This window comes from Phyllobates terribilis, unplaced genomic scaffold, assembly GCF_046119375.1.
Source record: "Phyllobates terribilis strain yellow unplaced genomic scaffold, ASM4611937v1 Scaffold_208__1_contigs__length_3488620, whole genome shotgun sequence".
In the NCBI taxonomy this organism is placed as follows: Eukaryota; Metazoa; Chordata; class Amphibia; order Anura; family Dendrobatidae; genus Phyllobates; species Phyllobates terribilis.
Window position 1 is genome coordinate 310,349 of NW_027362968.1, and position 10,411 is coordinate 320,759.

General features: G+C 42.2%; 1 non-coding gene across 1 annotated transcript; it reads right to left on the bottom strand.

Annotated features, from left to right (window-relative positions):
• Window positions 1-4,590: 4,590 nt before the first annotated feature.
• Window positions 4,591-4,662, bottom strand: TRNAA-UGC (transfer RNA alanine (anticodon UGC)). Its single transcript has one exon. It is a non-coding gene; the product is annotated as a tRNA-Ala (tRNA).
• Between the last annotated feature and the right edge of the window lie 5,749 nt (window positions 4,663-10,411).

A 10,411-nucleotide genomic window follows, 5' to 3' on the forward strand; every position in this document is an offset into this window, starting at 1 on the left:
CAAGTGTGATTTAGTTATTGCCAACACCTGTTAGGTGCCACAGGTAAGTTACAGGTGCTGTTAATTACATGAATTAGAGAAGCATCACATGATTTTTCAAACAGTGCCAATACTTTTGTCCACCCCCTTTTCTAGGTTTGGTGTGGAATTATATCCAATTTAGCTTTAGGACAATTCTTTTTGTTTTTTTTCATTGAAGACAAATTAAATGAAGATAATAATACCAAAGAGTTTGTGATTGCAATCATTTTCAGGAAGAAACTGAGTATCATCCGACAGAATTGCAGGGGTGCCAATACTTTTGGCCACCACTGTACTATTGTTATACTTTAGGAGGGCTAAATCTGCACCTTGCTGGTGATCCACTGACCAGCCCACCCGAGGCGTCCACAGGGAATCTGCCAGGTAGGAAGATTACCAGTCCAGGTCCTGTTCTAATAGATAGTTTTGTGGATTTGGGGTAACTGAGTGATATGGACACATTATTATAGGGGCACGAGACACCCAGGTAAAATCCATGTATGTCATGTAGGACGGCCCTGGTGGTACAGAAAAGTAAAAAAAACTGATGACTTTTTTTTTTAGAGGCATTTGTATACTTTACCTTCTATTATTATTTATTCTATTTTCACTCATTTATATAACCTGATCATTTCCCTGACAGGTCGGTGAGTTGTTTATTGTTTAGCAATAATGTATCACCCACAACTATAAATGATAAAGAATAACATTCCATTATTATCATTTACAGCAGAAGATAATTTATACCATATATAACATGTATATAATATCTACCAAAGCGAAAAAACGACTATTTACAAACATGGAGAAAACTGATTTTTCTATCTTTTCCAACACAGATTTATATAGATTTATATTCTATTAATCAGATGGGATATTTCTGTTCCACATTCTCTGCCTCATTCACCAGTTGGCAGCAAACATGGCGGCCTGGCTGCTCTGATGTCACAATGCTCAGGATTAGGGGGTCACTCAGTTATGATGTCATAATGACATCATGGAATGTCCTGAGGGTATATAATCTCTGAGCACTGTGACATCAGCGCCATTTCTTGAGTTGATGCTTTTGCTGAGACTTCACTTTGGTTGTGGAAGAGCGAACTAGTTTGTGTTACACATCTGGTGATTACTTCCATTTCTTCTTCTTGATCTTTGATCAGAGCACAATAACACCGGTGCCACCGGAGAGCTTAGTTCTCCAATATTCTATCAGCCAGCTCCAGGTACCTAAGTCATGAGCGCCCGGGAGCTGCGCCAGCTGATTGCTGACAATGAGGCATGGCTGCGCCGACCAGAAAATCAAGGTAAGTGAAATATTTGGGGGAGATCCACAATATTCCCACACTATAGGGCTTTCCTGGGAGGAGATATCCCTGGGGTATGAGGGGACACATTTCAGGACAGACAGTGCAGGTTAACTAAGGCCAAAATAAAGTCAATTCTTTCTAGGGTTCCCCTCTCCCTAAACACCACAGCAGTAGAAGGACCCATCACTATAGCCAAAAAGTGTTTACTAAAATTGGAAATAATTCAGATAAATTCTTATTTGTTTATAGGTCAGGCCATAATTGTCCATGGACGGAGGAGGTCTCCTCCAAGAGATCAGGAAAGACCTTCTACCAGTGATGGAAGGAGGTCTTCTCCAAGAGATCAGGAAAGACCTTCTACCAGTGATGGACGTCAGAGAGACAGCAATGCTGTCACTGAGAGGAGAGGGAGACGGGCCAGAGATCCTCCACGGCGTAGAGGACAGGAAGAGAGCAGGGATAGAAGCCGCTCTCCTCTAAGACCAGCCCCTGCAGAGCCCTCCGGAGAGAGCAGCAGGGATGGCGGCCGTCCCCTCCCACCCATTCAACTGGAGGAAGTGGGTGTGATGACACCACCACTGCCACAGGTGGAGCCACCTGCACAAAACCTACCTGTGCAGGAGAGACCTTCTACCAGTGATGGACGGTCTCCTCCAAGAGACGAGGAAAGACCTTCTACCAGTGATGGACGTCAGAGCGACAGCAATGCTGTGGAGCCACCTGCACAAAACCTACCTGTGCGGCAGAGGCGGCAGCATTGGGTTCGCAGGAGAGCACTGCTAATTGCAAATCTCCCAACAAGGGATGTAACCGCACAGGAGGAGGCCGAGTCATGTATCATCTGTATGACCGAATATGAGATCGGAGAGCAGGTCACGGTCCTTCCATGTGACCACACCTTCCATCAGGGATGTATTACTAGATGGCTCCGCTCCAAACCTCTGTGCCCCCTGTGCCGTAACCACTGCTTCCATTGAAGCACCATGTTCATGGTGCAGACAGTGGTGGAGAACATACTGACCCCAGCCCAGGTAAGGGAGCAATGCATACATTAACACTACATTCATTACAAGACTGTAAAAAATATCACCTTTAACCTCCTGCTGTTCTGATCTCTCTTTAGTTTACCATCAGCTTTGGTCAACATCTTACCAAGCATGAAGGGCCATGAACACCCCAAAAACACCCGATGGTAAGTCACCTCTCATTCCCGCTGCCCCATGATATCTAGATCACATGTGACATATAAGTAATTGTTCTTTTCTCCTTTTCATAGAAGGATGATCCAAGTCTGGAGAACATTGAGGAATTAGATCAGAATGACTTGTCCTTCATGTAAGTAGATATTAGAATTTGCTTTTTTATATTTTCCAGCTGATTATTAACTTTTTACTGGGAATCTATTGATGAGATGTAATAATTTGGTGTCTTCTCTTTACAGAAATCTGCAGAAGTTACAGATCATTTCCATAATGATCCACAGATCCCTCATCTGCTTCATAGAGACCCTGATTCCATCATGTGCAGAGATGCTGATAACAGCTGCAGCCCCAGACTATGATATCCTCATATATTCCATTATTTGTCCAAATGTTCCTAAAAATAAATAATATTTACCATCTCTATGTCTGGTTGTGACTTCACTATATAGAATGTTGTTACGTAACATTAGCAGCACATAATGATAAGTGAGGGAGGGATTTACCATTAGTTGGTATAGGGGTAGTGGCAACAGATAAAGGGGATGTCCAGCTCTTTTATATTGATGACTTACCCTTAGGATAGGCGACCAATATTAGATTAATGGGGACGCGACCCCCGGCACGCGTGATCAGCTGTTCTTGGTGCCGGTTGGATGTGATTATTTGCAGACTGGAACAGCACAGCGCCAACAACTGCATAGTGGCTACAGCGGGGTACTGCAGATCATATGAATAGGGTCAGGTGTGCAGTACCCGGAATCGGCCACTATATAGCTGGCAGCTCCGGTGTCTTCCGACTCTGTGACATCTCAGGGAAGAGGGCGCGATCACTACAGCGCCCCCTCTGTGCTGGGCAGTCACAGTGCAGAGAGCCGGAACACGCTGTGGAGACAGGACCTGCGGCCAGCGGGGAACAAGGAGAGGGAAGTATTTGATTATTATTTTTTTTCTGTATGGAGCATTACATGGGGCCATACTGTATGGAGCATTATATGGGGCCATACTATATTGAGCATTATATGGGGCCATACTGTATGGAGCATTATATGGGGCCCATACTATATTGAGCATTATATGGGGCCATACTGTATGGAGCATTATATGGGGCCCATACTGTATGGAGCAATACATTGGATACGGAAAGTATTCAGACCCCTTTAAATGTTTCACTCTTTGTTTCATTGCAGCCATTTGGTAAACTCTAAAAAGTTCATTTTTTCCTCATTAAAGTACACTCTGCACCCCATCTTGACTGAAAAAAAACTGAAATGTAGAAATTTTTGCAAAATTATTAAAAAAGAAAAACTGAAATATCACATAACGCTATGCATATTTTATCAAACCCCTCCATGGAGCTGTAGCACTAAAGCACTAGGATAGCAGGTCGCAACTATGCAGTGTGTGGTCCTTAAATGAAGGTAAAATCATAATAGAAATATGGTATCACTTTTGGGATTCTGGGATCAACGAGCGATGAGTTATCCCAGAAGTTTTTAATAAAATGTGCAGGCTAGAGCCCAGTCCCTGTGACGTCATCCCAGGGGGGTCTCTCCCTTCAGCATAAAATAGTTGGCTGGGGGGTATAGATACTATAAGCAATGGGTCATATTCGATAACGTTCAAATCAAATCCACCTATATTGAATCGTCTCAGCGATCTTATAGTAAGTCTCTTCTTTAATCCTTATTATTTGGTGTAACTATTAATGTATTGTATTGTCTCCTTTTGTAAACATTTTTGTATAGTTTTCCTAAACACTGCCTCCCATTTGGATTAAATATAAAGTCTAATCGTTCTGTTTCTTTTGTCCTGTAATCGTTCCCTTCCCAGAAGCCATACACTACCAGAATGCAGGCGTTTGGCCAGGCAAGGCCTTGTACTATATTTCAAACTCAGCCGGTGGTGGCAGCGAGTAATATTAATAATTGGGCTATTGTGAAGGTGGCAGTGACTGTACAGAGGGCATTAACATATATTCCATATGTTGGAATCCCTGATGAAATCCTGACACAGTGACAGCATGGTGAGATATAGAGTGATCTCTGTGGAATACATGACAATGGAGATGTTGGGGATTAAACCCGCGGCCTCATACATGCAAAGCATGCGCTCTACCACTGAGCTACATCCCCTGCATGTGTGTTATGCTCATATGCAAAACCCTAAGGGTATGTTCACACTTATTTGAAAGCAGAAATTTCTGCAGCATTTCCACATCTCTTGGCAGGAAAAACGCAGCGGCAAAAACGTGCTTTTTTTCCTGCATTTTTCTAGCGTTTTTAGACAGCAATAAATGACATGGAGATAGATAATGGAGATAGATTGAGTAGATAGATAGACAGATATATTGACCAACAGACGTACAGAGAGACATTTAGACATAGGAACAGACATATAGACAAATAATTGCACAACCACCCAACATATAATAACTTTGCACCCTGTGGAGCTTATCAGGCAGCTTTTAATGATTAAATAAAAAAACAAACAAAAAAAAATGACGTGGTGTATCCCCCCATGTAACCAGCAAAGTTAATTAAAGCAGACAACTGAGAGCTGATATTATCAGGCTGGGAAGGTCCCTGGTGATTGTGCATAAACATACCAGCCCGCAGCACAGCCCTCCATGTGCTCGCCGAGGTAGTCTGACTGCCATTAGGTACCGAGATGAGATCCTCAGACCTCTTGTGAGACCATATGCTGGTGAGGTTGGCCCTGGGTTCCTCCTAATGCAGGACAATGCCAGACCTCATGTGGCTGGAGTGTGTCAGCAGTTCCTGCAAGATGAAGGCATTGAAGCTATGGACTGGCCGCCCGTTCCCCAGACCTGAATCCGATTGAGCACATCTGGGACATCATGTCTCGCTCCATCCACCAACGTCACGTTGCACCACAGACTGTCCAGGAGTTGGCGGATGCTTTAGTCCAGGTCTGGGAGGAGATCCCACAGGAGACCATCCGCAACCTCATCAGGAGCATGCCCAGGCGTTGTAGGGAGGTCATACAGGCACATGGAGGCCACACACAATACTCAGCCTCATCAGGAGCATGCCCAGGCGTTGTAGGGAGGTCATACAGGCACGTGGAGGCCACACACAATACTCAGCCTCATCAGGAGCATGCCCAGGCGTTGTAGGGAGGTCATACAGGCACATGGAGGCCACACACAATACTCAGCCTCATCAGGAGCATGCCCAGGCGTTGTAGGGAGGTCATACAGGCACGTGGAGGCCACACACAATACTCAGCCTCATCAGGAGCATGCCCAGGCGTTGTAGGGAGGTCATACAGGCACATGGAGGCCACACACAATACTCAGCCTCATCAGGAGCATGCCCAGGCGTTGTAGGGAGGTCATACAGGCACGTGGAGGCCACACACAATACTCAGCCTCATCAGGAGCATGCCCAGGCGTTGTAGGGAGGTCATACAGGCACGTGGAGGTCACACACAATACTGAGCCTCATTTTGACTTGTTTTAAGGACATTACATCAGAGTTGGATCAGCCTGTAGTGTGTTATTCCACTTTAATTTTGGGGGTGACTCCAAATCCAGGCCTCCATTGGTTAATAAATGTGATTTCAATTGATGATTTTTGTGTGATTTTGTTGTCAGCACATTCAACTTTGTACAGAACAAAGTATTCAATGAGAAGATTTCATTCATTCAGATCTAGGATGTGTTATTTGAGTGCTCCCTTTATTATTTTGAGCAGTGTAAATACAGTTATATAAAAAGTTTGGGCACCCCTATTAATCTTAAGCTTAATGTTTTTTAAAAATTGGTGTTTTTGCAACAGCTATTTCATTTTGATATATGTAATAACTGTTGGACACAGTAATGTTTCTGCCTTGAAATGAGGTTTATTGTACTAACAGAAAATGTGCAATCTGCATTCAAACAAACTTTGACAGGTGCATAAGTATGGGCACCTCACCAGAAAAGTGACATTAATATTTAGTAGATCCTCCTTTTGCAAAAATAACAGCCTCTAGTCGCTTCCTGTAGCTTTTAATGAGTTCCTGGATCCTGGATGAAGGTATTTTTGACCATTCCTCTTTACGAAACAATTCCAGTTCAGTTAAGTTTGATGGTCGCTGAGCATGGACAGCCCTCTTCAAATGATCCCACAGATGTTCAATGATATTCAGGTCTGGGGACTGGGATGGCCATTCCAGAACATTGTAATTGTTCCTCTGCATGAATGCCTGAGTAGATTTGGAGCGGTGTTTTGGATCATTGTCTTGCTGAAAGATCCATCCCCTGCGTAACTTCAACTTTATCACTGATTCTTGAACATTATTGTCAAGAATCTGCTGATACTGAGTGGAATCCATGCGTCCCTCAACTTTAACAAGATTCCTGGCGCCGGCATTGGCCACACAGCCCCAAAGCATGATGGAACCTCCACCAAATTTTACTGTGGGTAGCAAGTGTTTTTCTCGGAATGCTGTGTTTTTTTGCCGCCATGCATAATGCCTTTTTGTATGACCAAACAACTCAATCTTGGTTTCATCAGTCCACAGGACCTTCTTCCAAAAAAAAAATTGGCTTCTCCAATTGTGCTTTTGCATACCTCAGCCGACTCTGTTTGTGGCGTGCTTGCAGAAACGGCTTCTTTCGCATCACTCTCCCATACAGCTTCTCCTTGTGCAAAGTGCGTTGCATAGTTGACCGATGCACAGTGACACCATCTGCAGCAAGTTGATGCTGCAGCTCTCTGGAGGTGGTCTGAGGATTGTCCTTGACTGATCTCACCATTCTTCTTCTCTGCCTTTCTGATGTTTTTCTTGGCCTGCCACTTCTGGCCTTAACAATAACTGTCCCTGTGTTGTTCCATTTCCTTACTATGTTCCTCACAGTGGAAACTGACAGGTTAAATCTCTGAGACAGCTTTTTGTATCCTTCCCCTGAACAACTATGTTGAATAATCTTTGTTTTCAGATCATTTGACAGTTGTTTTGAGGAGCCCATGATGCCACTCTTCAGAGGAGATTCAAACAGGAGAACAACTTGTAAGTGGCCACTTTAAGTAGCTTTTCTCATGATTGCATACACCTGGCTATGAAGTTCAAAGCTCAATTAGGTTACAAAACCAAAAAAAGTGTTTTAGTACGTCAGTAAAAAGTAGGTAGGAGTATTTAAAACAAGAAAATGATAAGGGTGCCCATACTTATGCACCTGTCAAATTTTGTTTGAATGCAGATTGCACATTTTCTGTTAGTACAATAAACCTCATTTCAAGGCAGAAACATTACTGTGTCCAACAGTTATTACATATATCAAACTGAAATAGCTGTTGCAAAAACACCAATTTTTATAAAACATTAAGCTTAAGATTAATAGGGGTGCCCAAACTTTTTCATATAACTGTATAAGATGGATAGGTATACACACACAGAATATCAATGACATTTACATAATGGATGGTCGTGTGATGCAAAGAATAAAGAGAGAAACAATATAAAGACAAAAGAAAGTAAGTGGGATGTGTGCAAACAATGCTCCAGAGTGTAACAGTATACAGTATGGGGGTCTGACAGTATATGGAGGTCTGACAAAGGGAGAACTAAGTGCAAAATCAAATAACAAAGTTCCTGGAATATAATTGGAGAGATTTTACTAATTTATCACAAGACATGGATGCATGCGCTCTACCACTGAGATACATCCCTTGGATGGAGACTGATAGGAGGTCACATAAGTGATGGACGATCCATGACGCCGGCGCTGCGGTTATATTTCTCCTTATTCTCATGTGACCATTCTGATACATTTCTTCTCCCTCCTTGTATTTGCTCCTCTGTTTTTGGAACTCCCATAACAATAAATAAGAAAGCCGACACGTGCGCCACCGTCTCCCACCCACTCACTATGTGCATTATCTCTGTACTGTGACCTCACTATGTGCATTATCTATGTACTGTGACCTCACTATGTGCATTATTTATGTACTGTGACCTCACTATGTGCATTATCTCTGTACTGTGACCTCACTATGTGCATTATCTCTGTACTGTGACCTCACTATGTGCATTATCTCTGTACTGTGACCTCACTATGTGCATTATTTATGTACTGTGACCTCACTATGTGCATTATCTCTGTACTGTGACCTCACTATCTGCATTATCTATGTACTGTGAACTCACTATGTGCATTATCTCTGTACTGTGACCTCACTATGTGCATTATCTATGTACTGTGAACTCACTATGTGTATTATCTCTGTACTGTGACATCACTATGTGTATTATCTCTGTACTGTGACCTCACTATGTGCATTATCTATGTACTGTGACCTCACTATCTGCATTATTTAGGTACTGTGACCTCACTATGTGCATTATCTCTGTACTGTGACCTCACTATGTACATTATCTATGTACTGTGACATCACTATGTGCATTATTTATGTACTGTGACCTCACTATGTGCATTATCTCTGTACTGTGACCACACTATGTGCATTATCTATGTACTGTGAACTCACTATGTGTATTATCTCTGTACTGTGACATCACTATGTGTATTATCTCTGTACTGTGACCTCACTATGTGCATTATCTATGTACTGTGACCTCACTATCTGCATTATTTAGGTACTGTGACCTCACTATGTGCATTATCTCTGTACTGTGACCTCACTATGTACATTATCTATGTACTGTGACATCACTATGTGCATTATCTATGTACTGTGACCTCACTATGTGTATTATCTCTCTACTGTGACCTCACTATGTGCATTATTTAGGTACTGTGACCTCACTATGTGCATTATCTCTGTACTGTGACCTCACTATGTACATTATCTATGTACTGTGACATCACTATGTGCATTATCTATGTACTGTGACCTCACTATGTGCATTATCTCTCTACTGTGACCTCACTATGTGCATTATCTATGTACTGTGACATCACTATGTGCATTATCTCTCTACTGTGACCTCACTATGTGTATTATCTCTGTAATGTGACATCACTATGTGGATTATCTCTGTACTGTGACATCACTATGTGCATTATCCCTGTACTGTGACCTCACTATGTGCATTATCTATGTACTGTGACATCACTATGTGCATTATTTCTGTACTGTGACCACACTATGTGCATTATCTATGTACTGTGACCTCACTATGTGTATTATCTATCTACTGTGACATCACTATGTGCATTATCTATGTACTCTGACCACACAATGTGCATTATCTATGTACTGTGACCTCACTATGTGCATTATCTCTGTACTGTGACCACACAATGTGCATTATCTATGTACTGTGACCTCAGTATGTGCATTATCTCTGTACTGTGACTTCACTATGTGCATTATCTATGTACTGTGACATCACTATGTGCATTATCTCTGTACTGTGACATCACTGTGTTTATTATCTCTCTACTGTGACCTCACTATGTGCATTATCTCTGTAATGGGACATCACTGTGTTTATTAACTCTCTACTGTGATCTCACTATGTGCATTATCTATGTACTGTGACCTCACTAAGTGCATTATCTCTGTACTCTGACCTCACTATTTGCATTATCTCTATACTGTGACATCACTATGTGTATTATCTCTGTAATGTGACATCACTGTGTTTATTATCTCTCTACTGTGACCTCACTATGTGCATTATCTCTGTACTGTGACCTCACTATGTGCATTATCTATGTACTGTGACATCACTATGTGCATTATCTCTGTACTGTGACCACACTGTGCATTATCAATGTACTGTGACCTCACTATGTGCATTATCTATGTACTGTGACATCACTATGTGTATTATCTCTGTAATGTGACATCACTGTGTTTATTATCTCTCTACTGTGACCTCACTATGTGCATTATCTCTGTACTGTGA